We start from the raw sequence: 27,681 nt of genomic DNA, 5'->3' as shown, positions 1-27,681 counted from the left end.
GTTGTTGTTTTTTTGCTCCACAAATAATTTTTTTGGTTTCACCATAGATTTTGTGGTACAATGAGACCTCATTTTGTGTGTGTGTATGTATATATCTTTATTAAGATATTTGACCTGAACAATGTCACAGGCAGAGGAGCAGGCAGGGAGTGATACAACAGGTCCTGCAACCTCACTGATTGTGTGATAGTCTGCAGAGAAATTAGATGTTCTGCAACAGCTCTGGGTGGGAACTGACAGACGTGCTGTGGGAGGGCGGTGATGGAGAGCTGAGGAAAGCAGGGCATTCTGGGAATTGTAGTACTGAGCATCTGATCAATACTGTACAAAAATAACTTCTCGCTGTGGTTTTTTTTAAATTTATTTATTTATTTTTTTTGGGGGGGTTAAGGGATTTTCCCCAATTGGCATATATCCGCATATATTTTTGTTACTCTTGTTACGGACACACCCTGCAGATTTCCGCAGGGTGTTGTATTTTTGAAAACAAAATTCAGGATGTGTACGTTAAAGGGATACTCCGCTGGAAAACATTTTTTTTTTTTTTTAATCAACTGGTGACAGACAGTTAAACAGATTTGTTAATTACTTCAATTAAAAAATCCAGAGGAAGTTCTTTTCTTATTGAATTTCCTTTCTGCCTGACCACAATGCTCTCTGCTGACACCTCTGTTCATTTTAGGAACTGTCCAGAGTAGGAGCAATTGCCCATAGAAAACCTATCCTGCTCTAAACAGTTCCTAAAATGGACAGAGGTGTCAGCAGAGAGCACTGTGGTCCGGCAGAAAGGAAATTCAAAAAGAAAAGAACTGAAAGGATTAAGATTTTTTTTATTTCAAATAGAAGTAATTTACAAATCTGTTTAACTTTCTGGCACCAGTTGATTTAAAAAAATAAATACGTTTTCCAGTGGAGTACCCCTTTAAGCTGGGTGGTCAGATACGCGTCACAAAACAACCGTTGTAAGTCAGTATCACAGCGTGAACAAATATTTTGCGTAACATTATAAATACATTTCCCCATCTTTATATAAGTCATATACTGTATAATGGTGGCTTTATTACTTTATTTCAGAAGCCTCCAAACGGTGGACCTCCAGCTGTTGCAAAACTACAACTCCCAGCATCCCCGGACAGCCGTTGGCTGTCCGGGGATGCTGGGAGTTGTAGTTTTGCAACAGCTGGAGGTCCACCGTTTGGGGACCACTGTTTTATATAATCTACATCTAATATATGTCATGTATTATAGTCACAATGCCATATATTGCCATTACCTATACCACGTCGGGCTCTGAGGCCCAAGGCCCTTGGAGCTCTCAGCCTCCTCCTCCCGGCACCGGGGACGACTCTCAGGCCGCCTGTGCCGCCCACAAATCCGGATACAGCAATCACGCCAGGCCGGGGATTACGAGGTGGATGAAGGCCGGAGGCATGAGGCGGGGAAACCCGTATAGTGGGAGGACTGAGGTGACGTGAGGCTGACTCTCCATCATGACTACCAGGGTAAACAAGGATAGTGAGCATGAGCTGCTGTCATGTACTGACATGATGGAACTGCTAGTATCGGCCATTTTGTTGGGTGATATAGTGGGTGCATTGTGTGATAAACTTCTCCATAAGTTTTATTACCAAGCTTTATTGATGCATTAATATCATGTATGTGAGTTGCACAAGCTTCTGCACCTGGTAAAGCTTAGTGGCAACTTGCTGCCATTTCCATTCCCAGTGCTCACTCAGCTTTCCTGGTATCCTGAATGGCAATTGTGCCTAATAGTGCTATACTCAGTAGTGATATCACTCATATTGCTACTCCACTAGGCAGGTTTACAATGCAGGACACACCGACAACCCCCATGGGAGCTGTAATAATGGCAGTTATAATGGTTGTCACACAACTTTCTTGATACCCTGAATGGCAAAGCTGCTTGGCAGTGCTATACCTAGTGGTAATATACCCCAGGTTTACAAAACAGTACACACTGACAACACCCATGGAATTCGTAATGGCAGCTATAAAGATTGTCACCTAGCTTTTCTGGTATCCTGAATGGCAAAGCTACCTAGTAGTGCTATACACTGTAGCGATATACCCTCTATTACTACTCCACAAGGCAGATTTACAATACAGAACAAAATGACAACTACAATGGGAGCTATAATGGTTGTCACCTAGCTTTCCTGGTGTCATGAATGGCACAGCCGTCTAGTAGTGATATACCCCCTGTTGCTACTTTACTAGGCAGGTTTACAATACAGGACACAATGACAACCCCCATGGGAGCCATAATGGCAGCCATAATGGTTGTCACCCAGCTTTCCTGGTATCCTTAAAGGCAAAGCTGCCTAGTAGTGCTATATTGAATAGCGATATACCAGCTATTGCTGCTTGACTAGGTAGGCTTGCAATACAGGACACACTGACAACCTCCATGGGATCCGTAATGACAGCTACAATGGTTGTTATCTTGTCACCCAGCTTTCCTGGGATCCTTAAAGGCAAAGCTACCTAGTAGTGCTATATTGAGTAGCGATATACCAGCTATTGCTGCTTGACTAGGTAGGCTTGCAATACAGGATACACTGACAACCTCTATGGGATCCGTAATGACAGCTACAATGGTTGTTATCTTGTCACCCAGCTTTCCTAGGTGCAGAAACTTAGAAAATTTATATAAAAGTTTTAAAACAAAAATAGAGAAACAGAAACACAGCCACTCATCCACAATTTGTATTTTGATCTACTTGCTTCTCAGCATAAATTCAAACACTAACAGGTTGTTAGTACAGTGGTCCCTCAAGTTACAATATTAATTGGTTCCAGGACGACCATTGTATGTTGAAACCATCGTATGATGAGACCGGAACTCTATGGAAACCTGGTAATTGGTTCTGAAGCCCCAAAATGTCATCCAAAAATAGGAAAAAGTGATAACTAATATAGATAAAGCAAATCCTTACATATAAAAGTAAGAAAGAACTGCAGGGAGCTCAAGCTGTTGCAAAACTACAACTCCCAGCATGCCCGGACAGCCGAAGGCTGTCCGGGCATGCTGGAAGTTGTAGTTTTGCAACAGCTGGAGGCATCCTCGTTGGGAAACACTGGTCTATGTAGAGGACAGGAGCTTCTTCAGGGTCCTGTACAGTACATACAATGGGGGAGAGTTATCAAAACCTGTGTAAAGGAAAAGTTTCCCAGTTGCCCATAGCAACCAATCAGATCGCTTCTTACATTTTGCAGAGGCCTTGTTAAAAATGAAAGAAGTGATCTGATTGGTTGCTATGGGTAACAGGATTTGATAAATCTCCCCCAATGGCCCAAAAAAGTAAAATGGAGCCGCCCTCACCTGGTGTCCAAAGGAGCAGCTAATCGTGGCATAGGTTAAAAGTAGTACAGAACATGTAATACCTCCGTGTACTGTAGGGGGGCGCTACCAGACAGCCAGTCAGTACATGCACTTTAGGAATACAGGGGTTTTACCAGTGAATGTTTATTCTGATTGGTCAGTTCTTCCAGCCATTGACACGTTTTGCAGATTCCATAGCATTGTATGTTGAGTCTGGTTTCACCGTTGAGACCATTGTATGTTGAAACTATTGTATGTTCAGGCCATTGTAGGTTGAGGGATCACTGTATACATTTTGATCAAAAAGTACAAACCCACTCGCCACGTCAAGGCCACCCATTTGGCCCAGGCGTTTTTAATTAGCAGGAGACTGCATACGGGGTTCCTCCTTACATTCTCTCAGCCCTCTGACATGGTAGGTGTTCACATTGGTGTGGTGCCCTGTGGCGGCCATTGTTTCTGTGATGCTTTGTCTGTGGGGTGGTGCGGCCCAAAGCCAGGGGCTTGGTCGGGCAGCAGTGGGGCTGCCTGGCCACTGGGTCCTTCCCCCTGGTGTCTCAGAGGCGCTACGCCAGTGTTAAGTTAGGGACCCAATCTCACTAGGTGGCCTTGACGTGGCGAGTGGGCTTGTATTTTTTTTTTATCAAAATGTATAATAACAACCTGTTAGTTTTTTGAAAATTATGCTGAGAAGCAAGTAGATCAAAATACAAAATGGTGGATGTGCGGCTGTGTTTCTCTATTTGTGTTGTACATATATAAAAGTTTCCTGCCCCTCCCCATACAGCTTTATGGGGGAGGGGGGATCCACAAACTCTGCATCCCCGCCTCTCCCATAGAACTACATGGAGGAGGCGTGTTGGCCGCGGCGTCATTCTGTGGCCGGCACGCCTCCTGCACGGCAGAGCCGTGGCCCGGTGCAGGAGATCACGGGGATCCCAGCATTTGGACCCCCACGATCATGTGGATAGGGGATAAGTGTATTTAGGCTGCAGATGTCCTTTAAGAAATTCCCAGATTTTCAGCACGGATGAATGGGTCCCATTGCAATGTCACAGCATACCTTCGCCATTCCTGTTTTGACAGGATCCATCGTATATCTTGGAGGCAGTGCAGTAAAGCAGTGTGAACCCAGCTGAAGACTCTCATATACTTATAGCTGTGCGCTTACAATGAAATCTGCGGGGTAACATTCCCAGCATGTGGACTTGTGGGCTGGTGCATTCACATCACGATTTTGAATAGGAAAACCATATACAACCGTATAGAGTTGTGTATTTTTTGTTACTGTACACAACTGCAGTCTACTATGGTTTTGTGTCCTGTTTAATCCCGTCCCTTTTTGGCGATTTTTCATTTTTGCACTTTTGTTTTTTCCTCCTCATCTTCTAAAAATCATAACACTTTTAATTTTCCACCTAAAAATCCATATGAGGGCTTGTTCTTTACGCCAACAATCTGACTTTGTAATACCATTAATAATTTCACTACAAAATCTACGGCGAAAGCAGCAAAAAATTATTTGTAGGGCAAAAGTGAAAAAAAAAAGCCATTTTGTAATTTTTGGCGGCTTCAGTTTCGATGCAGTGCAGTTTTCGGTACAAATTGCACCTTATATTTATTCTGTAGGTCCATACGGTCGCAAGGATACCCAATTTATATAGGTTTGATTTATTTTTACTACTAAAAAAAATTATAACTACATGCACCAAAATTAATACGTTGAAAAATGTTCTCTTCTGACCCCTATAACTTTATATTTCCGTATAAGGGGCGATATGAGGGCTCATTTTTTGCGCTGTGATCTGAAATTTTTATCGGTACCATTTTTGTTTTGATTGGACTTTTTGATCACTTTTTTTAATGGTACAGAAAGCGACCAAAAATACGATATTTTGAACTTTTGATTTTTTTTTTTAAGTGTACACTAGAGATGAGCGAACTTCCAGTAATTTGATTCGTCACAAACCTCTCAGCTCGGCGGTTGCTGATTTTATCCTGCATAAATGAGTTCAGCTTTCAGGTGCTCCGGTGGGCTGAAAAAGGTGGATACAGTCCTAGGAGAGAGTCTCCAGCCCACCGGAGCACCTGAAAGTGGAACTAATTTATGCAGGATAAAGTCAGCAAACGCCGAGCCGATAAGTTTGTGACGAATCGAATTACTGGAAGTTTGCTCATCTCTAGTGTACACCATTAACTGTGCGGTTCAATTAACAATGTATTTTTATAGTTCGTACATTTACGCATGCGGAGATACCACATATGCATGGCATTGATCAGTGTTATCGGCGCTCGACTGCGCCTGCCTGGATCTCAGGCACGAAGCAGTCATTCGGCGATTGGACAGCGAGGAGGCAGGTAGGGAGCATCCTCGCGTCCTGCAAGCTGTTTGGGACGCCGCAATTTCACCGTGGCGGTCTTGAACAGCACCACTGAGCTAACCGGCAATGTTTACTTTCGTTTTAGACACGGCGATCAAACTAAAGGGTTAATGCCGGACATCACCCCGATCAGCGATGTCCAGCATTAGCCGTGGGTCCTGGTTGCCTATAGCAACCGGGAACCACCGGGTATGATGCGCGCTCAGCAGGTGAGCGTCCTACCTCAGGAGCCGCAGATGGACGTTAATGAACGTCCATTTGCGGCAGGGGGTTAAAAACCGTATACGAACCGTGTACGTTTTTTCAACATTGAAGTTAATGAAAAACGGATGGGTCTACAGTGGCATATGGTTTTTCAGATACGTTGTATTTTTCTTGCACATGGCTAACCAATACTTTCTTTGGAATATCAATAAAACAATCTGAACTTTATTGCAAGAAAGTGTTAATCCAAAAAAGTATACTTTTTTTGCAAAAACTGATGCAAGCGGACATCAAAACCCATACGGTTTAAAACTGTATGCAGTATAAATGTATAGCACAAGTTTGCATACAGTTTTGACAGTTTTTATGCAACAACAAAAACTGACGTAAAACAGTATGGCAAAATCATGATGTGAACCCAAAGAACCACTATGGTGCAGCCGTGGCTCCCGTGTACGGATGAGTGATGTCACTGGCGTGTGAGGAAGGATTGTTGGCATTCTGTGAATACCTGAGGTGATGTCATGTCCCCGGAGAATTAACGCTGCATTCTTGTCATGTCTCAAGGATGTCACAAGCCTCTACACCTCATAGTCTGCTTTTTAAGAACAAGTTACATTATAGATAGAACCTGACTAGATGAAGAGGTTTCAAGAGTGGTAAAGACGTGTGATGGCGCCAGGAGGACAGGTGTATGTGACTTTCCCTCGTGTAGCATTGAGTACCTAGAACTGTGGGTACCAAGTTAGATGTACACTAGTCTTCACAAGACAGACAGCCGAAAGGTTCCTAGTGCTGTCTGGAAAGCCTCCATAGCTATGTCAATGTCCTCAGTAGTTCCAAGACTTTGTGGCCTCATAGCTATGACATCCACGATACCTACAACCTCAGTATGTTTATTAGGGGTGTGAATCTGCAAGAATCTGGCGATACGATACGTATCACGATACACGTATGACGATACGATATTTCGCGACATATCCCGATTCTGTCTTAAAGACGATATATTTGGCGATTTTTACGCGCTCAGCGATACCAAATATGTTTATTTTTATTATGTTTACATGTTTTTATATAGGAATAGGGGGTGATTTGAACTTTTAATATGGAAGGGGTTAATGTGTGTCTTTTAAACTTTTATTAAAACATTTTTTTTTATACACTTTATTAGACTTTTAAGAGGAATCATTAGATTCCTCATACAGATGAATAGAGTTCTATTGAACTGGTCCAGCCAGGATCTATCAATGACAGAGCCACGGACACCAGGGAACAGAGGTAAGCCCTCCGGCTACCTCTATAGTGGATCCACCCCACTAGCCCACCAGGGAGCATTCACATGTCCTTTAGACGCCGCTGTCAACTTTGACAGCGGCGATCCAAAGGGTTAATAGCCGGCCATGGCAATTGCTGCATGCTGGCTATTAGCGGGGGCCCCCGGCTACTGAAATCAGCCGGGGGCTGCAGAGTATGGAGCGGTCACGAGTCGGGAGCCCGCTCCATATAGACTGCTTAGCACCAACGCACTTGTCAGGTCCGGCCCTGCTTGCACGAGCCGGAAAAATTCACCTGCCCGGCGCCCGGAACTGCATGTCCCGGACATCGGGAGATACGAATTCCACATCCCTAAAAAGATTGATTCAAAAATCGATACAGTATTGCCAAATGAAAAATCGCGATAATGGAGTGAATCGGTTTTTTTCTTACACCCCTAATGTTTATAAGTGACAGCCACAGAGCCCCCATAACAATGACTATGCTTCTGTGTCAGCTGCTGTGCCCCAATCCACAGTCATAATCAATGGGACTCTGCAGCAGGGGAATGTCCATGCAGAATTCTGCCATGTGAACATAGTCTAAGGCTATGTTCACACGGCAGAATTTCCATGCAGAATGGAAATTCTTCAATGGAGTTCTACTGTTCCATTCACACAGCAAATTTTCCGATGCAGAAATATTGCATTCTAGATTGAACCTGTCGATAGTTTTTGCAGAATTCCTTAGCATAGTCCATTGAAGTCAATGCTGCAATATTTCTAAAACAAGAGAAGCCACAGAGCACCTGGAGTCATTCAGGCTATGCTCACACGGCAGAATTTCCTCATGGAATTTCCTCTACTTTTCCATGAAAAAGCCATGGCGCACAATAATCTGAGGCAGGTTTCAAACAGAATTTCCACGTGTAAATTTTGCCAGAAATCCTTGTGGAATCAGAGACCCATTGAGAAAATTCTGCCATGTGAAGATGGCCTCGCAGTCCCACAATGCACCTTGGTTGCAGTCGGCATGTTACAGATAAACGGTGTACAGCTCCATGCCCTGCTGGCACTGCCATAGGATGGGGTTACAGAGTGCTGCAGCATGACTGGGCCGTCTTATTCCGTCTATGTCAGGTCCTGTCAAGCAGTGTAGTGCTGAGCCGTCTGTGTAGAAAGATTATAATCTGTCTTTCAAAGCAGATATGGAATGAGTTGTTTACCACAATGCAGTATGAAGAAAGACTTATATGAAGATTCCTCACACAAGTACAATACCTGATATTCATGTAGTGCTCTGCGGCCTGGAGATAAGGCTCTGCTGAGAATAAAAAAGCTTCTATTACAAGGAGTAAGACGTGGGCCATAATACACAGAACTTCTTAATCCACTCCTAGTTTTGGCCTTAAAAACCACATCAAAGTAACCCATGTGAACTCACCCTTATAATGACCTTGTGCTCCATTATTAATTGGGTGACGTGGACATGCCCCTTTATAATGGGAGCTCTGTATTAGGCCTTGTTCACTTGACCGAAAATTTGCAGAATGTTCATCCTGATAACAATCCCCCAAATAACGGGTGCCGACATAGACGGCAGTGCATTTACGAGCGGATTCAACCAAAAGAATTACCATTTCTTTCGGCTGGTATTGGATTTTCGTAGCCAATGTTTCTGTAGCGGAATTTCCGCCATGTGCACAGTGCAACAGAATCCTATTGAAAGCAATGGGACGCTGCTGCAATGCAATTTCCATGCAGAATTTTTCAGCTGGATTCCACTCTGAAGTTCCGTCTTGTGATCATGGCCTTATGTTATATAGGTCACCACGGTGAAGATGCTGTCATGCCATATAGCAGTTTTTGGATCAGGACCCAGAAGCTACAAGTTACACCTTTGCTTTTGACCGAAAGATTTAAAGGGGTACTCCTGTGGAAAAAAAATATTTTTAATCAACTGGTGCCAGAAAGTTAAACAGAGTAGTAAATGACTTCTATTAAAAATATTTACCCTTCCAGTACATTTTAGCAGCTGTATGCTACAGAGGAAATTCTTTTTTTTTCTTTTTTGTCTTGTCCACAGTGCTCTCTGCTGACACCTGATGCCCGTATCAGGAACTGTCCAGAGCAGGAGAAAATCCCCATTGCGACCCTATGCTGCTCTGGACAGTTCCTGACACGGACAGAGGTGTCAGACAAAAAAGAAATTAAAAAAGAAAAGAGTTTTCTCTGTAGCATATAGCTGCTAATAAGTACTGGAAGGGTAAAGACTTTTTAATAGATGTCATTTACAAATGTTTAATTTTCCCTACAGCGCCACCACAGGGTAAATGATACATTACACAGTGTCCATTTACATCAGAGGGTTGTCTGTGTCATGCAGGACAGGTCCTCCAGAGTGAGAGACGCTCTTTGTAATCACTCTTTATATTTTGTAGTTGCTCTTTCTAACTGGTTAAAGCAGTGTTTCCCAACCAGAGTGCCTCCAGCTGTTGCAAATCTACAACTCCCAGCTTGCCCGGGCAACCTCTGCTTGTCCAGGCATGCTTGGAAATGTAGTTTTGAAACATCTGGAGGCACCCTGGTTGGGAAACACTGGTTTAGAAGATTCCACTCTAAACTGAAAAACCCCTTCAAAGTGATATTCTGAGTTAAATGTATCCCCTATGCAAAGTATAGGGGATAAGTGTTAGATTGCGGGGGCCCAACTGCTGGAACCCCCTGCAATCTACAAAATGCATCTTCATTGTTTTGAACGGAGCACTTACTTACGCATGCACATTGCCACTCCATTGCTTTTTTGGAGCCACCAAAGAGAGCTGAACACACGCAGCTTTTACTGGAGATTGTGGGGGGAATTGGGTTTGTCTCATCCCTATACACTTTTGGATAGGGGATAAGTGTCTGATTGTGAGGGCTCAACCGCTGGGACTCTCTGCAGTCTGCAGAATGGGACCTGTCTCCATTGCTTTAAACGGAGCAGTGACTTGCACATGCGCGACACCACTCCACTCGTTGTCTATGGAGCTGCCGAAGAGAAATGAGCGCATGCGACCCATTGTGTAGATTTCAGGGGGGGGGGGGGGGGTGTCTTATTCCCTATACACTTTTAAATTATAAGCTTTCTAGTTGCTGTATCCTTAAAGGGGTATTCCCCCTAGGGGATAAGATGTCTGATCGGGGGGGCGCTGCTGACACCCCCCGCGGAATGCGGGTGCTGAATCTCCAGTTTAGGAAACCTCCGGGTCTCCGGGACTGGGGACGTGATGTCACGCCACGCCCCCTCCATTCATGTCTATGGGAGGGGGCGTGACGGCCGTCACGCCCCCTCCCATAGACATGAATGGAGGGGGGTGGCGTGACGTCACGTCCCCAGTCCCGGAAACCCGGAGGTTTCCTAAACTGGAGATTCAGCACCCGCATTCGCTGCAGGGAGATCGTGGGGGGTCTCAGCAGCGGGCCCCCTGCGATAAGACATCTTATCCTCTATCTTTTGGATAGGTGATAAAATGTTTTTGCCCGGAATACCCCTTTAAGTTTTTTAAATAGATTAAGCCAACTTTAAGGTGCAGCCGACACCTTGTCCTCTCTGTAAATGGGAAATATCAGTATACATCAGCTGCACTCAGTGTTACCCGCTGCTAAGCAACAGGGCCACAATATTGTCCATTAAGTAATGTGAAGGACTTTCCAGAGAATACTTACAGAAGGAAACTTTGGTTTTCAATGGACTTTCCTTATTACATTTACTTTGGCTCAATAATTATGTCAGCAGTTCATCCTGGGTGAGACTATAGAATTATAATATCCAGGATGGACAATATTCTACAAAAAGAAATCTTGGTGGGCCTTGTAAAAGATCAGGGAGAATAATAAATGCATATACTGTGTATCTACAGCCCCCTATTGGTGAAAAATGTAACTACATGCTCTGCTACTGCGTACAGGCTCAGGCACATACAGTCATGGCCGTAAATGTTGGCACCCCTGAAGTTTTTTTTAGGAAATTAAGTATTTCTCACAGAAAAGGATTGCAGTAACACGTTTTGCTATACACACGTTTATTCCCTTTGTGTGTATTGGAATTAAACCAAAAAAGGGAGAAAAAAAAAGCAAATTGGACACAATGTCACACCAAACTCCAAAAATGGGCTGGACAAAATTATTGGCACCCTTTCAAAATTGTGGTAAAATAAGATTATTTCAAGCATGTGGTGCTCCTTTAAACTCACCTGGGGCAAGTAACCGGCGTGGGCAATATAAAAATCACTCCTCAAAGCAGATAAAAAGGAGAGAAGTTCACTTAGTCTTTGCATTGTGTGTCTGTGTGCCACACTAAGCATGGACAACAGAAAGAGGAGAAGAGAACTGTCTGAGGACTTGAGAACCAAAATTGTGGAAAAATATCAACAATCTCAAGGTTACAAGTCCATCTCCAGAGATCTAGATTTGCCTTTGTCCACAGTGCGCAACATTATCAAGAAGTTTGAAACCCATGGCACTGTAGTTAATCTCCCTGGGCGTGGACAGAAGAGAAAAATTGATGGATGAAAGGTATCAACGCAGGATAGTCCGGATGGTGGATAAGCAGCCCCAAACAAGTTCCAAAGATATTCAAGTTGTCCTGCAGGCTCAGGGAGCATCAGTGTCAGCACAAACTATCCTTCGACATTTAAATGATATGAAACGCTGTGGCAGGAGACCCAGGAGGACCCCACTGCTGAAACAGACATAAAAAGCAAGACTACATTTTGCCAAAATGAGTGAGCCAAAATCATTCTGGGAAAGAACACAGTACCTACAGTGAAATATGATGGAGGTTCAATGATGTTTTGTGGTTGTTTTGCTGCCTCTGGCACTGGGTGCCTTGAATGTGTGCAAGACATCATGAAATCTGAGGATTACCAACGGATATTGGGTCGCACTGTACAGCCCAGTGTCAGAAAGCTGGGTTTGCGTCCGAGATCTTGGGTCTTCCAGCAGAACAATGACCCCAAACACATCAGAAAGCACCCAGAAATGGATGGCAACAAAGCGCTGGAGAGTTCTGAAGTGGCCAGCAATGAGTCCAGATCTAAATCCCATTGAACACCTGTGGAGACATCTTAAAATTGCTGTTGGGAAAAGGCACCTTCCGATAAGAGAGACCTGGAGCAGTTTGCAAAGGAAGAGTGGTCCAACATTCCGGCTGAGAGGTGTAAGAAGCTTATTGATGGTTATAGGAATCGACTGATTTCAGTTATTTTTTCCAAAGGGTGTACAACCAAATATTAAAGGGGTTATCCACCATAAGCTAATTTTAATACATACCTGGCAGACAGTAATGGACATGCTTAGGAAGGATCTGCGCTTGTCTTGGGGCTAAATCGCTATTTTGTGAGATTACCATAACACTGTGGCTAGCTTTTTGTGAACTGGTATTTCCTGTTTGACTTTTCTTTTTTTTACTACAAATCCCACTATTCCATTTTCCTCCCTCCCACACATCAGCCATCCCACCCATTGAAACATAAATGAGCTGCATCCATTCAAAAGACCTGTGGTTTTCAATCAGGGTGCCTACAGCTGTTGCATTAGTTGCAGATTGATCTCTCTCCCACCAAGCGATCGCTCCACCCATTGAAGCAGACAGGCTCCCTGTCATCAGCTGACTAGTGAGTCAGGTCTCGGCCGCATTGCAAGCTGGGAAAAATGTCAGACAACAGTCATTTTGTATGCTGATTAAAAATAAATATTGGAGTGAAAATCACAGAAGAATTGTGAGAAAACGTCACACACAGGTACAGACACTATATTATGAACTATATTAACTTTACAGCCCCTGTAACATAGTCAAATAAAAAAAAATTCCTGCAATACCCCTTTAAGTTAAGGGTGCTAATAATTTTTTCCAGCCCATTTTTGGAGTTTGGTGTGACATTATGTCAAATTTGCTTTTTTTACTCCCGACTGCCGAGACGCAAAAACGTTTGCTACTAAGCAAATGCCCCATTCCCCTCCCCTTAATTACTAAAATAAAAGTCATACGACCAATTTAAATTTTGTGTGAGTGAAAGTCGGCCACAGCTTTTATTTATAAATAACAAAATAAATAACTATAAACATATAAACATCTCAAACAAGGCCCTGATGACTTCTTGTCATACTGGGAGGTACTTTCACACCCACCGGTGCACAGGTCTACCCAGGATGACCCGCATCCTCTTCATTTCTCCGCCAGCTGTGACTTACAAACATAAAAACAGGGAGGGAGGGAGGGACAAAACTCCGGGTCTAGGGATAAGAATGAAAAAGGGGGAGGGGGACCTCCACCTATAAATGGGGAGGGGGGGGGGGAAACAAAAAGCCCGGGAACCATAAACCCCCCTGATAGGGCCCTACTGTCTGGGTGCTACCAAGACCCGTTGCCGGGCAGATTACCCCGAGGGGGGGGGGGGGACAGTCTAACTCAGGAGGGGGATTTTAACTCTTCACTGCTCAGCAGTCAGGGGATAAGCATGTTATGCACGGCTTATCCCTCCAGACTGCCGAGACCCAAAAACGTTTGCTACTAAGCAAATGCCCCATTCCCCTCCCCTTAATTACTAAAATAAAAGTCATACAACCAATTTTACTTTTGTGTGGGTGAAAGTCGGCCACAGCTTTTATTTATAAATAACAAAATAAATAACTATAAACATATAAACATCTCAAACAAGGCACTGATGGCTTCTTGTCGTACTGGGAGGTACTGTCACACCCGCAGGTGCACAGGTCTACCCAGGATGACCCGCATCCTCTTCATTTCTCTGCCACGGAGGAGACCAGTTAACCCTACACTTGGTTCCGACATCCACCCAAGAGATACAGGCCATGCTCAATGCCATCCTGCAAACCCGACAGAAAGACATCGAGCCCGATGTCTGTCAAGTGCACTCCATCAGACCGAAGCAAAGCACGGTTGTCCCCTTCCAGCTCCAAGTGTCTGAACACGCCCCAAACTGAGCCGCATGAACCTAGACATCCGTGCATTCACCGTCCGGCACGCCCTCTCCATGTCCTCCACGTCACGGGCCCAATGCCAAACAGCCGAGGAACAATCTCCGACCACAGAAGGAGGAGCTCTGAGAAGAAGGCAGGGAATCGCACCAGATCCGCCTGCATCATCGTCAGAAGCTCCTCCAACTGTGTGGACCAAAGATCGTTCCCACCGACGTGCAGAGCAAGCAGCCCCGGACCCTGGGACATCCGACTGATGCCCACCACCTCCGCCAGCACCTGGGGCCACCGCAGCCCCCCCCCCCGACACCTCGCCAACACACCTCCACAACTTGGAAGCCCAAATTCCTGCCGCCAGGATGGGTTTCCGCATGCTGCCCAAGCACCCACACCACTGGATGACCACCATCTGCAAAAAAAAAGCTAAAAATCAACCATCAGATCCGGGCGAATATATCTCGCATAAGAAGCAGAGCGCCAGCGGCCCATGCGCTTTACTGCATCCTCTGGCAAGTTCGCCCACGCAGCATCCGTGGCAGCCCCGATCCGAAAAGAGTGAGTGCCGAAATCACGAGGATCCAAACCCATCGAGGACAAGCACCTCCTAAAAATGGACAAAAACTGGATCTGCATGAGCAGAGAGCCATCAGAAACAATGGGCCCTCCGGACGAGAGGCCACAAAAGAGGACACCAAAAAGAAAGGACACGCTGCCCCCGAAACCGCATGCAAAACCAGCCACGAGCCCCTCCCCACCTGATCAGTCTTAGACCCATGAATGCGCAGACGCACAAAACCACCACCGACGTCTGCCACCCCCAGTCCGCCATGACGAAAACGGGAAGGCGGCAGCAATTCCCCAATACGCAATGCCCCAAGAAAAGCAAGTACAAAAGTCGTAGAAAACAAAACCGACTCAAAAGTCGACCCACAAACGCTCAGTGTCGCCTACACCAAACGCCCCAGAAGTGGAAAAGAGACCGGGCTCCGAACATCAAGCCCAGCCCGCTCCCGGGACCAACCCTTAAGGGCCTGACGTATAACAAAAAAAAATAGGTGACGTCTGACCAACCAAGGAGTTGAAAATAAAAGGCAACCCCCGCCATGCGCAACAGCACCAGAACACCCTTTAGCACGCAAAGACAGCAGGTAATCCACCGTGACCTCCAACCGATCTAGCACCACACCCACCACATTACGACTGCCCACTAGCTCCAGCCACTCATTCCACGCCTTACCATGAGAAGACCATGTAGCAGGTGCCACAGAAGCACGGACCAGCAACATCAGGTAATCGCCATGAGCTCCCACAGATAGTCCGGACACGGATGTCCCTCCAACTCCGCCTGAGGCAACAGCCGCCGGAACTCCTGCCAAAGAAAGCGTGATAAAGCATCAGCAACACGATTCTCCACTCGAGGCACATGTTGAGCCCTGAACCATAAAATTCTAAGCAAAGCAGCACCAAACGCCGCAGTAATGCTAGCATCGGGGGAGAGCTGGAAGACAGACCATTTACAGCCTGGACAACCCCCATGTTGTCAGACCAAAAACACACCCTCTGATCCCCCAAATCATCGCCCCCCCAGAGCTCAACGGCAACCACAATCGGGAACAACTCCAACAAAACAAGATTGCGACACAAGCCTGAGGACTGCCAAGACTGCAGCCACTCAGCTGCGCACCACCGGGAACCAAAAACAGCTCCAAAACCGACCACACCAGCTGCATCCGTAAACAAAGCCATCTCGCCGTTCATAACCATGGAGGACTGAAAGCAGGTCCGACCGTTGTACGAATCCAAGAAACTCCGCCAAATCCGCCTTCAAGGCTCTGGAAACACGCATGCGGTGGTCCGGGCGCTTAGCACCCCTGGTAGCTAAGGAACGCCTGCGGGAAAAAACCCCTGTCCATAGGCATAATACGACGCGCAAAATTCAACAAAACCAACAGGGACTGAAACTGCACTAAAGTCACCTTCCATGCCCCATGAAAGCCAAGCAACAGCGCCCTCAAACGCTCCACCTTTTCCCGAGGGAGGCGAACATTTACAGCCATGACTATATATATATATATATATATATATATACCCTATTTATCGGGGTATACCACGCACCGGCCTATAACACGCACCCTCATTTTACCAAGTATATGTGGGTAAAAAATTTTTTTTACCCAAATATCCATGGTAAAATGAGGGTGCGTGTGTGTGCACGCGTATACCCCGATACACCCCCAGGAAAGGCAGGGGGAGAGAGGCTGTCGCTGCCCGCTTCTCTCCCCCTGCCTTTCCTGGGGTTTAGAGCCCTGCTGCCGCCGCTTCTCTCCCGCTGGCTATCTGCGCCGCTGCCCGTTCTCTCCCCCTGACTATCGGTGTCGGCGCCCCATTGCCGGCGCCGATAGCTAGGGGGAGAGAAGCGGCGCCGGCAATGGGGCAGCGGCGCAGATAGCCAGGGGGAGAAAAGGGGCAGCGGCACCCATTGCCGGCACCGCTGCCCCGTTCTCTCCCACTGGCTATCGGCGCCGCTGCCCCATTGCCGGCGCGGCTTCTCTCCCCCTGGCTATCGGCGCCGCTGCCCACTTGCCGACGCCGCTTCTCTCCCCCTGGCTATTGGCACCGGCAATGGGGCGCCGGCACCGATAGTCAGGGGGAGAGAACGGGCAGCGGCGCGGATAGCCAGGGGGAGAGAAGGGCCGGCAGCAGGGCTCTAGACCCCAGGGCAGGCAGGGGCAGAGAAGCCGGCAGCGCTGGCTGTCTCTACACCTGCAAAGCCGCTGCAGTTCATTGATTTAAAGTGCCCGCTTTAAATCATTGAACTGCAGCGGCTTATCGGCGTATAACACGCAGGTAGACTTTAGGCTAAAAATTTTAGCCTAAAAAGTGTGTGTTATACGCCGATAAATACGGTATATATATATATATATATATATATATATATATATATACATACATATATATATATATATATATATATATATATATATATATATATATATATATATAAGAAAAGAAGAAGGTCCGGTACTTCAGGTGAAGGATTAAAACCAGCTTTCCTTTATTCAAAACCTTGACACAATTCACATACAGAACAACGTCTGATCCGTTTCGCCCACGTTGGGGCTTAATCGTACACTACGATTAAGCCCCAACGTGGGCGAAACGCGCCAGACGTTGTTCTGTATGTGAATTGTGTCAAGGTTTTGAATAAAGGAAAGCTGGTTTTAATCCTTCACCAGAAGTGCCTGACCTTCTTCTTTTCTCAATTGGACTTTGGGCCGAGGGCAAAACCAGCCGGTCCGTGGCACAGGTGAGCCATTTGGATGTTCAGTGAGAGCGGACTCCACAACTTTCATTATATATATATATATATATATATATATATATAGCTAGTATATTGGTTAAAGTTACAGTGTGGAAAGAAATAGGCATTAGGTTTAATGAGCGTAAGTAAAATATGTGTTTAGCTTTATTTGGTTCCCAAATCTAGCTGTATTTGGCTCATAAATGTCTCTGTTCTGCTGCTCACTCATTCTGGCATCCACTGCTCAGGAAGGGGAGTGTCTGAGACAAGCACTGAGCCCGCCCTCACTCACCATGCATTCACTTCCTCCCCAAGTCTGCTGTGCTGTGCAGGGTCTCTTCACCCAATCACTGCAGGCTGCTGTGTAATCCCCTCCTCTCTGTTTTCATGCTGCAGTCTGATTTTTTTCATGCTGCAGTCTGATTATTTTCATGCTGCAGTCCGGTTTTTCCTTCCTAATCCTTGTTGGGGGAGGCAAAATAAACAAAGAAGGAAGCTTTTTACTTCATATCCCGTCCTCATATCTCAACCGCCATATCCCATCCTCATATCCCGACCTCATCTCCCATCCTCATATCTCGACCTCCTATGCCGTCCCCATATCTCGACCTCATATCCCATCCTCATATCCCGACCTCATCTCCCATCCTCATATCTCGACCTCCTATGCCGTCCCCATATCTCGACCTCATATCCCGTCCTCCTATCCCTACTTCCTATCTCGACCTCATGTCCCATCCTCATATCCCGACCTGCTATCCCGTCCTCCTATCAACCTTATATCCCGTCCTCATATCCCATCCTCATATCTCGACCTCCATCATGCCCCCTCCCATAGACTTGCATTGAGGGGGCGGGGCATGATATCACACGGGGGCGGAGTTGTGACGTCACGATACTCTGTCCCCGTGGTCGGGAGGCATAAGACTTGGCGCCTCCAGCGCATCCTGCAGTGCTCACAGGTGGGTGCTGCATGCTAGATTGCGGGGGTCCCCAGTGGTGGGATCCCCGCGATCAGACATCTTATGCCCTATCCTTTGGATAGGGGATAAGATGTCTTAGGGCTGGAGTACCCCTTTAAAACAACATTCCATATTTCCTCCACAGCTTTCATATAAATAATTGGGAGAAGTAAAAAGCGCTCCTAATACACCTGAAATACGTGTCAAATATAAATAAAAATGAAAGTAGGCTTAAAAAAAACACCTCTAAGGCTATATAAACACTGCATATGTATTGGGAAAACTCCAGGCGCATACTGTATGCCAAGCATAGTCATACTATCATTATCATATATTCTTTTTTTTTTTTATACTTGATTGGAAAGTGCAGCAATCTGTGTTTTCCTATTAGATGGGCTCCTGCAAGAAAACATATATACGCAGTATACGATTTTAGCATTGGGGACATTAGCTGACATATTCAACTATATGGCCATACAGTGCCATATGTCTGGCATATACAGTGGTCCCTCAAGTTGCAATATTAATTGGTTCCAGGACGACCATTGTATGTTGAAACCATTGTATGTTGAGTCAATAACTCTATGGAAACCTGGTAATTGGTTCTGAAGCCCCAAAATGTCATCCAAAAATAGACAAAAAGTGAGGATTAAAGAAAAATAAGTAGATGACTAATATAGATAAAGCAAATCCTTACATATAAAAGTAAGAAAGATCTGCTGGGAGCTGTAAATAACTGTCTGTGTCAGTGTTTCCCAACCAGGGTGCCTCCAGCTGTTGCAAAACTACAACTCCCAGCATGCCCGGACAGCCGTTGGCTGTCCGGGCATGCTGGGAGTTGTAGTTTTGCAACAGCTGGAGGTGCCCTGATTGGGAAACACTGGTCTATGTAGAGGACAGGAGCTTCTTCAGGGTCCTGTACAGTACACGCAATTTCCTAAAAAGTAAAATGAAGCCGCCTTTACTTGGTGTCCAAAGGAGCAGCTAACTGTGACATAGGTTAAGAGTAGTACTGAACATGTAATACCTCCCTGTACTGTAGGGGGCGCTACCAGACAGGAATTCAGTGCATGCGCTTCAGTACTACAGTGCACGCGCTAATACAGGGGTTTTACCAGTGAATATCCATTCTGATTGGTCGGATCTTCCGGCCATTGACACGTTTCACAGATCTGGACTGTCCGTAGCATTGTATGTTGAGTCTGGTTTCAAGTTACAATGGTCCAGAAAAGACCATTATATGCTGAAACTATTGTATGTTGAGGCCATTGTAAGTTGAGGGATCACTGTATACGTGGGGGGACATTTCTGATATTTATGTCCAATGTATTGTAAAAAAGGATGTGTACATAGAATTTGTATTTTTCTTCATTTGTTTTACAGTGAGTGAATCTGACCTAAGAGTTAAAAGCTTGTCCTAAAAAACCTTTTCAGTTGTGTCTATAGTATGTCTGTTTTGGAAGAAGTTGGGTGACCACCAGCTTTGCTGGAATAAAAGCTTAGAGTAGTTGTCACCCAGCTTTCCCAGAATTCTGAGAGATAAATCTGTCTAGATAGTGATATTGTGAAAGGAAACTATTACTCCGGTGAAATTATTTTTTTTTAATCAGCTGGTGCCAGAAAGTTAAACAGATTTGTAAATTACTTCTATTAAAAAATCCTAATCCTTCCTGTACTTATTAGCTGCTGAATACTACAGTGGAAATTCTTTTCCGTTTGAAACACAGAGCTGTCCGCTGACATCTCTGTCCATTTTAGGAACTGTCCAGAGTAAAAGGAAATCCCCATAGCAAACATATACTGTTTTGGACAGTTCCTAAAATGGACAGAGATGTCAGCAGAGAGCACTGTGCTCATGATGTCAGCAGAGAGCTCTGTGTTCCAAAAAGAAAAGAATTTCCGCTGTAGTATTCAGCAGCTAATAAGTACAGGAAGGATTAAGATTTTTTAATAGAAGTAACTTACAAATCTGTTTAACTTTCTGGCACCAGTTGATTGAAAAAAAAAAAAAAAAAGTTTTTCACCGGAGTACCACTTTAAGCATACTAGGCAGAGTTTCCATTCAGTATTTTGGAAAAGCTGTGTGACAGCCCAAGTTGGAGCTAACTGTCTTGGCTGTCACTGTCTTTCCAGGCTTTTACCGCCCTTCTAACGTGATGTATTTTTGTTGGTAATTCCATTACTCACCATTTCCATTTACATGTACGGGCAAGTGCCCTCACCCTGGGGTTAGGTTTTGACAGGTGTAGTGATGATAGTTGTACACCAGATGGCACTGTTGTTCTAAAATGTCTCCTATACTTTTATCCTTGCACTGTAAACCCATAGACCTACTAGAATAGCTCCAGGGGTGTGTATAATAATGTATGCTCATGGTAAAAGGCTTCTGACTGACAATTGTACAGGTATCCTGAGAGCCGAGGCCCTGATTATGTATTCACCCAGGACACAAGGTGTTTACATTCATGTGCTGGGACAAGGATTAGGATAACAGGAAAAGCAAAGACCCCCTAGTGGTCGAAATAGGGGAACACGCAGCCTGGAATGACATTGCCTATGGCCTTATCTGTCTTGTTTTTCTGTTTGGAGGGCAGATCTTATTTTTTTGTCATTTTTATTAGCACGTGACTTGCATTTTGCTGTGACTCAAATGTTCACACACGTCATATTTTTAAGAAGAGATTAGAACTAGCGACCATTTGATCCCTATGGTCCAGCTCTTCTAGCCGCTGGCAATCGGCTTCTGTCACTTGGAGATGGTTTATGGGTACAGGCTCATAGAGAGGTCCCAAGCATGGAACCTGCCTCAATAACATCCATATGCTCTAATAGTAAAAGCAATTGTCTTCATGCATGTTACCACTGCCTTTAATTGTGTTCAATAAGTCAATGGGGCCCCCTTGTAAGTGGTCAGAAGCTACAGGTCCTGTCTCAGGGGCCCCCTTGGCAGCAGTCTAAAGCTGCAGGTCCTGTCTCAGGAGCCCCCTTGTTATCGGTCAGAAGTTGCAGGTGCTGTTTCAGGGGCCCCCTTGTTAGCAATTATAAGCTGCAGGTCCTGTATCAGGGACCCCCTTGTTAGCAGTAATAAGCTGTAGGTCCTGTCTCAGGGGCCCCCTTGTTAGCAGTAATAAGCTGCAGGTCCTGTATCAGGGGCCCCCTTGTTAGCATTTATAAGCTGCAGGTCCTGTCTCAGGGGCCCCCTTGTTAGCAGTAATAAGCTGTAGGTCCTGTATCAGGGGCCCCCTTGTTAGCGGTCAGAAGTTGCAGGTCCTGTCTCAGGGGCCCCCTTGTTAGCAGTTACAAGCTACATACAGGTCCTGTCTCAGGGGCCCCCTTTGTTTGCAGTTATAAGCTGTAGGTCCTGTCTCAGGGGCCCCCTTGTTAGCGGTCAGAAGTTGCAGGTCCTGTCTCAGGGGCCCCCTTGTTAGCAGTTACAAGCTACATACAGGTCCTGTCTCAGGGGCCCCCTTTGTTTGCAGTTATAAGCTGTAGGTCCTGTCTCAGGGGCCCCCTTGTTAGCGGTCAGAAGTTGCAGGTCCTGTCTCAGGGGCCCCCTTGTTAGCAGTTACAAGCTACATACAGGTCCTGTCTCAGGGGCCCCCTTTGTCTGCAGTTATAAGCTGTAGGTCCTGTCTCAGGGGCCCCCTTGTTATCGGTCAGAAGTTGCAGGTCCTGTCTCAGGGGCCCCCTTGTTAGCAGTTACAAGCTACATACAGGTCCTGTCTCAGGGGCCCCCTTGTTAGCAGTTACAAGCTACATACAGGTCCTGTCTCAGGGGCCCCCTTTGTTTGCAGTTATAAGCTGTAGGTCCTGTCTCAGGGGCCCCCTTGTTATCGGTCAGAAGTTGCAGGTCCTGTCTCATGGGCCCCCTTTTTAACAGTCTAAAGCTGCAGGTCCTGTCTCAACAGTCTAAAGCTGCATCTCAGGGGCCCCTTGTTTGCAGTAATAAGCTGTAGGGCCTGTCTCAGGGGCCCCCTTGTTATTAGTTATAAGCTGTAGGGCCTGTCTCAGGGGCCCCTTTGTTAGCAGTCAGACGCTGCAGGTCCTGTCTCAGGGGCCCCTTTGTTAGCAGTCAGACGCTGCAGGTCCTGTTTTGCTCCAATGACATTAGAGATGTAGTAGAATTTGGCACTAGGTTTTGAACTATATAATTGATAACTGATACTAAACTAGAACCATTATACTGGCACGTGGCACCTTACAGCCATCATTGTGACGCAGGGGCACCAATACAGGAACACTGTCACGTGGACTATAAATGGGATTTTCCGCAATTGATCCACAGGATCGCTGACAAATCTATGACTGCTGGGGATCTGGATCCCCCTGTTCTCCTTGCTGAAGAAGTTTGGAGCAGAGAAGACATTTGGAGAAGTAGTCTAGGTCTAGTAGTAGTCCATAGACCAGTGTTTTCCAACCAGGGTGCCCTAGCTGTTGCAAAACTACAACTCCAGCCATGCCCGGACAGCCGTTGGCTGTCCGGGCATGCTGGGAGTTGTAGTTTTGCAACAGCTGGAGGCACCTTGGTTGGAAAACACTGCCATAGACTTTGGTTGAGAGCAGAGCATGTGCTTTATCTGCCCTTTTGTTCTTCTCCCTTTCTTGGCCCCAATTGACCATTTTGATTGGTGATCAGGGGTCACTGAACCTCTCTTCTTAAGGTGCCAACATGTTTATGGCATTACCAAAAGTTAGGGCCCCTGATGAATGTCTTATATGAGTTGAAGGGGTTGGCGTACAGCATTTATCACCTATCCACAGGTTAAAGGGGTACTCCGCCCCTGGCATCTTATCACCTATCCAAAGGATAGGGGATAAGATGTCAGATCGCCATGGTCCCGCTGCTGGGGACCCCGCTCTGTGCGTAATGACGGGCGATACAGGGGCCGGAGCAGCGTGACGTCATGGCTCCGCCCCTCATGACATCACGGCCTGTCCCCTTAATGCAAGTCCATATCAGGGGGCCACGCCCCCTCCCATAGACTTGTATTGACAGGGGCGGGCCGTGATGTCACAAGGGGCGGAGCCGTGATGTAACGATGCTCCGGCCCCTGTATCGCCCATCATTACGTGCAAAGCGATCTCGCTCTGCGCAGTAATGATAGCGGGGTGCTGCAGCAGCGATCCCCGGGGTCCCCAGCAGTGGGACCACGGCGATCTGACATCTTATCCCCTATCCTTTGGATAGGGGATAAGATGTATAGGGGCGGAGTACCCCTTTAAATATCTGTGTGATCACTGTGGTCTGACCTCTGGGACCATCACCGATCAAGGCAGCAGCAGTCCCCGTGTGCCCCTTGTCAGTGGAGCAGTAGTGCGCTTGTGTGGTCACCATTTAATTTACTGTCAATGGCACTGATGGAGATAGCCAAGTACAGCGCTGTTGCTGTCAGTTCGATTAAAGGGGTATTCCGCCCCTAGACATCTTATCCCCTATCCAAAGGATAGGGGATAAGATGTCAGATCGCCGGGGTCCCGCTGCTGGGGACCCCGGGAATCGCTGCTGCAGCACCCCACTATAATTACTGTGCAGAGCGATATCGCTTTGCACGTAATGACGGGCAATACAGGGGCCGGAGCATCGTTACATCACGGCTCCACCCCTTGTGACGTCATGGCCCGCCCCCGTCAATACAAGTCTATGGGAGGGGGCATGGCCCCCTGGCATGGACTTGCATTAAGGGGACAGGCCGTGATGTCATGAGGGGCGGAGCCATGACGTTGCGATGCTCCGGCCCCTGTATCGCCCGTTATTACGCACAGAGCGAACTCGCTCTGTGCAGTAATGATGGCGGGTGCCGCAGCAGCGATTCCCGGGGTCCCCGGGAGCAGGACCACGGCGATCTGACATCTTATCCCCTATCCTTTGGATAGGGGATAAGATGCCAGGGGCGGAGTACCCCTTTAACTGTGAATGGAGTAGTGGTCATGTAGGCACAATACTGCTCCATTCACACAGGATACTCGGAGACCATCTTTCTCTTGATGGTAAAGGACCCCCGGCCATCACACAGTTATTACCCAGGGTGTGGATAGATGGCAAATGCTATTATTGGGCCAACCCCTTTAAGGATGGCTCAATCCATTTTAGTATACTATGGGGGTATGTGTAGCTGACTCAGGTAAGCTATCCTGAGGTTAACTGGATTGGTCTAAATCCCAGAAAGACCTTGTATCATGGAAAATATGTATATAATAGATATTATATGACCAGTCCTCACAGGATAGTAAAGAGAAGAGGCGAGATGGAGAGAAATAGAAGAAAAAGAAAGGGAAAAAGATAGAAAAAATAATAATGTAGTAAATGTAGACAGTAGAATTATAGAAAACCTGAATCAAGGTTAGGAATAATATGAACAATGTTTAATAGTATTAATAAATATCACATCTCACATCTGGGCGGAGCCCTTGCACCAGATGTTAGTATATAAAAACATATGAATGTAAGAATATATGAATACAACAACCACCTAATAGATGAGTATATAAAAATGGTGAATGTCCGTGTATAAGAAAGATCAATGATATGATATCACGGTAAATTGCAGTGTGATAAGTTCAGGGAGGGGTAGTTGACAATATACTTGGTATATTCGATAGTACCTGTAAGCCGGGATATAGTTCACTTACTGACAATATGCGGCCGATATCCCTGAGAGTGGCAGTCCCACAGTGAGGGCAGGTATCGCCGCTGGCACAGAGTGGCATCCGGACTCCGTACAGGCAAGCAGTCCTGGCGAGGTAGATGATCCAGGCAATGGGCAGGCCGGCATGAAGAGTGTCCAGCCAATTGAGGTAGATGTAGCAAGGTGATAGGTAAACCACAGTCCCTGATGTCCTTGTGTTTTGGAGGAAAGAGGATCGCGCGTGCGATCAGCAGTGGTCCAATAAATGGGGCACTGCAGCGCTTTTTTTTTTCAAATCAACTGGTGCTAGAAAGTTAAACAGGTTTAAAAAATTAAAAAATCTTAATCCTTCCAGTACTTATTAGCTGCTGTATACTACAGAGGATGTTGTGAAGTTCTTTCCAGTCTGACCACAGTGCTCTCTGCTGCCACCTCTGTCCATTTCAGGAACTGTCCAGAGTAGGAGCAAATCCCCATAGCAAACCTCTCCTGCTCTGGACAGTTCCTGACATGGACAGAGGTGTCAGTGGAGAGCACTGTGGTCAGACTAAAAATAACTTCTTCTGTTGTATACAGCAGCTGATAAGTACTGGAAGGATTAAGATTTTTATATGGAAGTAATTAGAAAATCTGTTTAAATGGGCACTGTCACCAACTTTATTTTTTGATATGTTGTAGTACTTATGTACTACAACATATCTCTAATATACTTTTATTATTTTTTTTTTCATCAAAAAGCTTTCATTTACATTTAAAAAACGGCCACTGAAAAACGACTGATTTTGGAGTGGCAATCAGTCCTTTTTCAGTTAGGCTGCACTCGTTTAATCAGACAGGCGGGAGCGAGCACATTGGCTCCCCGGCCACTGGCTGGGAGGCCACTCCTCCCGCACATCGCCGCCTCGTTGCCGCCGCTGTCCCTGCACGCCTGCTGCCGGGCTCTGCAGTAACTGCAAGTGTAATGAGGGAACGGGGTATGCGGGGCGGGGGGGGGGGGGGGGGGAAGGGAGCGGGCTAGTGCCGTAGCGGGGGGGGGGGGGGGGGTAACGGGCTGGCGCCATAGCGTCGCTTGTAACTAACTAATAGTTTATCTACACAGGGTGCCTCCAGCTGTTTCAATACCACAACTCCCAGCATGCCCTGACAGCCAATAGATGTTAGGGCAAGCTGGGAGTTGTAGTGGTGAAACAGCTGGAGGCACCCTGTGTAGATGAACTAAGGGCAGAAGTCCCCCCCCCCCAGCAGGCATCAGTGACGTGATGCCTGCTGGGGAAGTCTGCCTGATAGTGAGCACACTGCCAGGCAGACAAAAGGCATTTTTAATATAGTAAAAATAAAAATTAAAAGCAGGGAGGGGGTTAGGGATAGATTGGCAATAGGCAGGGACAGAAAAAAAAAAATAGGATGGTGGGAGCTACCCTTTAACTTTCTGACACCAGTTGATTTAAAAAATTAGTTTTTCACCGGAGAACCCCTTATATCCTCTTTATTGCTTTATCTTCTCCTTCTGAATCCTTCCCATCCCTGTCTTTAGATCCTCCCCACTGACATCTGACCCGATTCTGGACTCTGGACCACAACACATGGACTTCCAGATGCAGAGCTTGGAGCACGTAGGTTGTTTGGGTCTTTTCCAAGCCCCCGGGCTAAGGAAGCTCCTATGGATAATATGGTAGGTGTGCTTGTAAAAATAAATATACTGCTGTTACTGAGAAAGCAGAGAGATAAAAGCTCTCGGAACAGTGTGTTGTCTCTCTCTGACAATAGATACACCCCATTTACTGCACTGTTTGTATGATTTTGTATTGAAGTGTCATTGCTCCACTCTATTTGCAGCCTGCCATTTTGGTACCCTCCAGGGGACCCGATGATGGCACTATTAATATGATAGATTTTATAAATGAACTTTCTCTGGTGTTTGTATCTTGTTTCTGTTCTTTGTACCCAGTAGTCATTTCCTTGCTCTTGTTGCTCTTCTTTTACAGGAGCTTTTCTGTCAGTGGTCACCAGATGTGAGGAGAAGGAGGCTGATATGGTACCTGCTGCAGCTAACACTGGTGACTGTATACAGTGATCCCTCAACTTACAATGGCTTCAACATACAATAGTTTCACCATACAATGGTCTTTTCTGGACCATTGTAAGTTGAAACCAGACTCAACATACAATGTACAGACAGTCCAGATCTGTGAAATGTGTCAATGGCCAAGAGAACTGACCAATCAGAATGGGCAATTTACAGGTAAAACTCCTGTATTACTGAAGTGTATGCACTGACTGATGTCTGGTAGCGCCCCTTACAGTACAGGGAGGTATTACATGTTCTGTACTCTTTACCTGTATTACTGAAGTGCATGCACTGACTGATGTCTGGTAGCGCCCCCTACAGTACAGGGAGGTATTACATGTTCTGTACTCTTTACCTGTATTACTGAAGTGCATGCACTGACTGGCTGTCTGGTAGCGCCCCCTACAGTACAGGGAGGTACTACATGTTCTGTTCACTTTACCTGTACCAGTGTTACATGGTGGCCCCATGTTACTTTTTTAGGACATTGCGTGTACTCTACAGGACCCCAAAGAAGCTCCTGTCCTCTACATAGACCAGTGTTTCCCAAGCAGGGTGCCCT

At 46.1% G+C, this 27,681-nt stretch overlaps 1 protein-coding gene and 1 long non-coding RNA gene across 6 annotated transcripts in view; one reads left to right on the top strand and one right to left on the bottom strand.

Annotated features, from left to right (window-relative positions):
- ACBD4 (acyl-CoA binding domain containing 4) overlaps nucleotides 1-15,417 on the bottom strand; it is a 65,427-nt gene extending 50,010 nt beyond the window's left edge. For 3 of the 5 annotated variants that reach the window (XM_056549390.1, XM_056549389.1, XM_056549388.1), the window contains exon 1: nucleotides 1,274-1,486. The gene's annotated coding sequence lies outside the window, so the exon portion shown is untranslated. Of the gene's footprint in view, nucleotides 1-1,273; nucleotides 1,487-15,399 lie in introns of those variants that run through there. The other 2 variants (XM_056549393.1, XM_056549391.1) reach the window with 2 other exon arrangements.
- On the top strand, nucleotides 1,372-27,681 carry LOC130297118 (uncharacterized). Its single transcript, XR_008849402.1, has 3 exons — nucleotides 1,372-1,502; nucleotides 26,586-26,723; nucleotides 27,037-27,681. It is a non-coding gene; the product is annotated as an uncharacterized LOC130297118 (long non-coding RNA).

This window comes from Hyla sarda, chromosome 12, assembly GCF_029499605.1.
Source record: "Hyla sarda isolate aHylSar1 chromosome 12, aHylSar1.hap1, whole genome shotgun sequence".
NCBI lineage: Eukaryota > Metazoa > Chordata > Amphibia > Anura > Hylidae > Hyla > Hyla sarda.
This window is presented reverse-complemented; position numbering and strand designations above follow the sequence as displayed.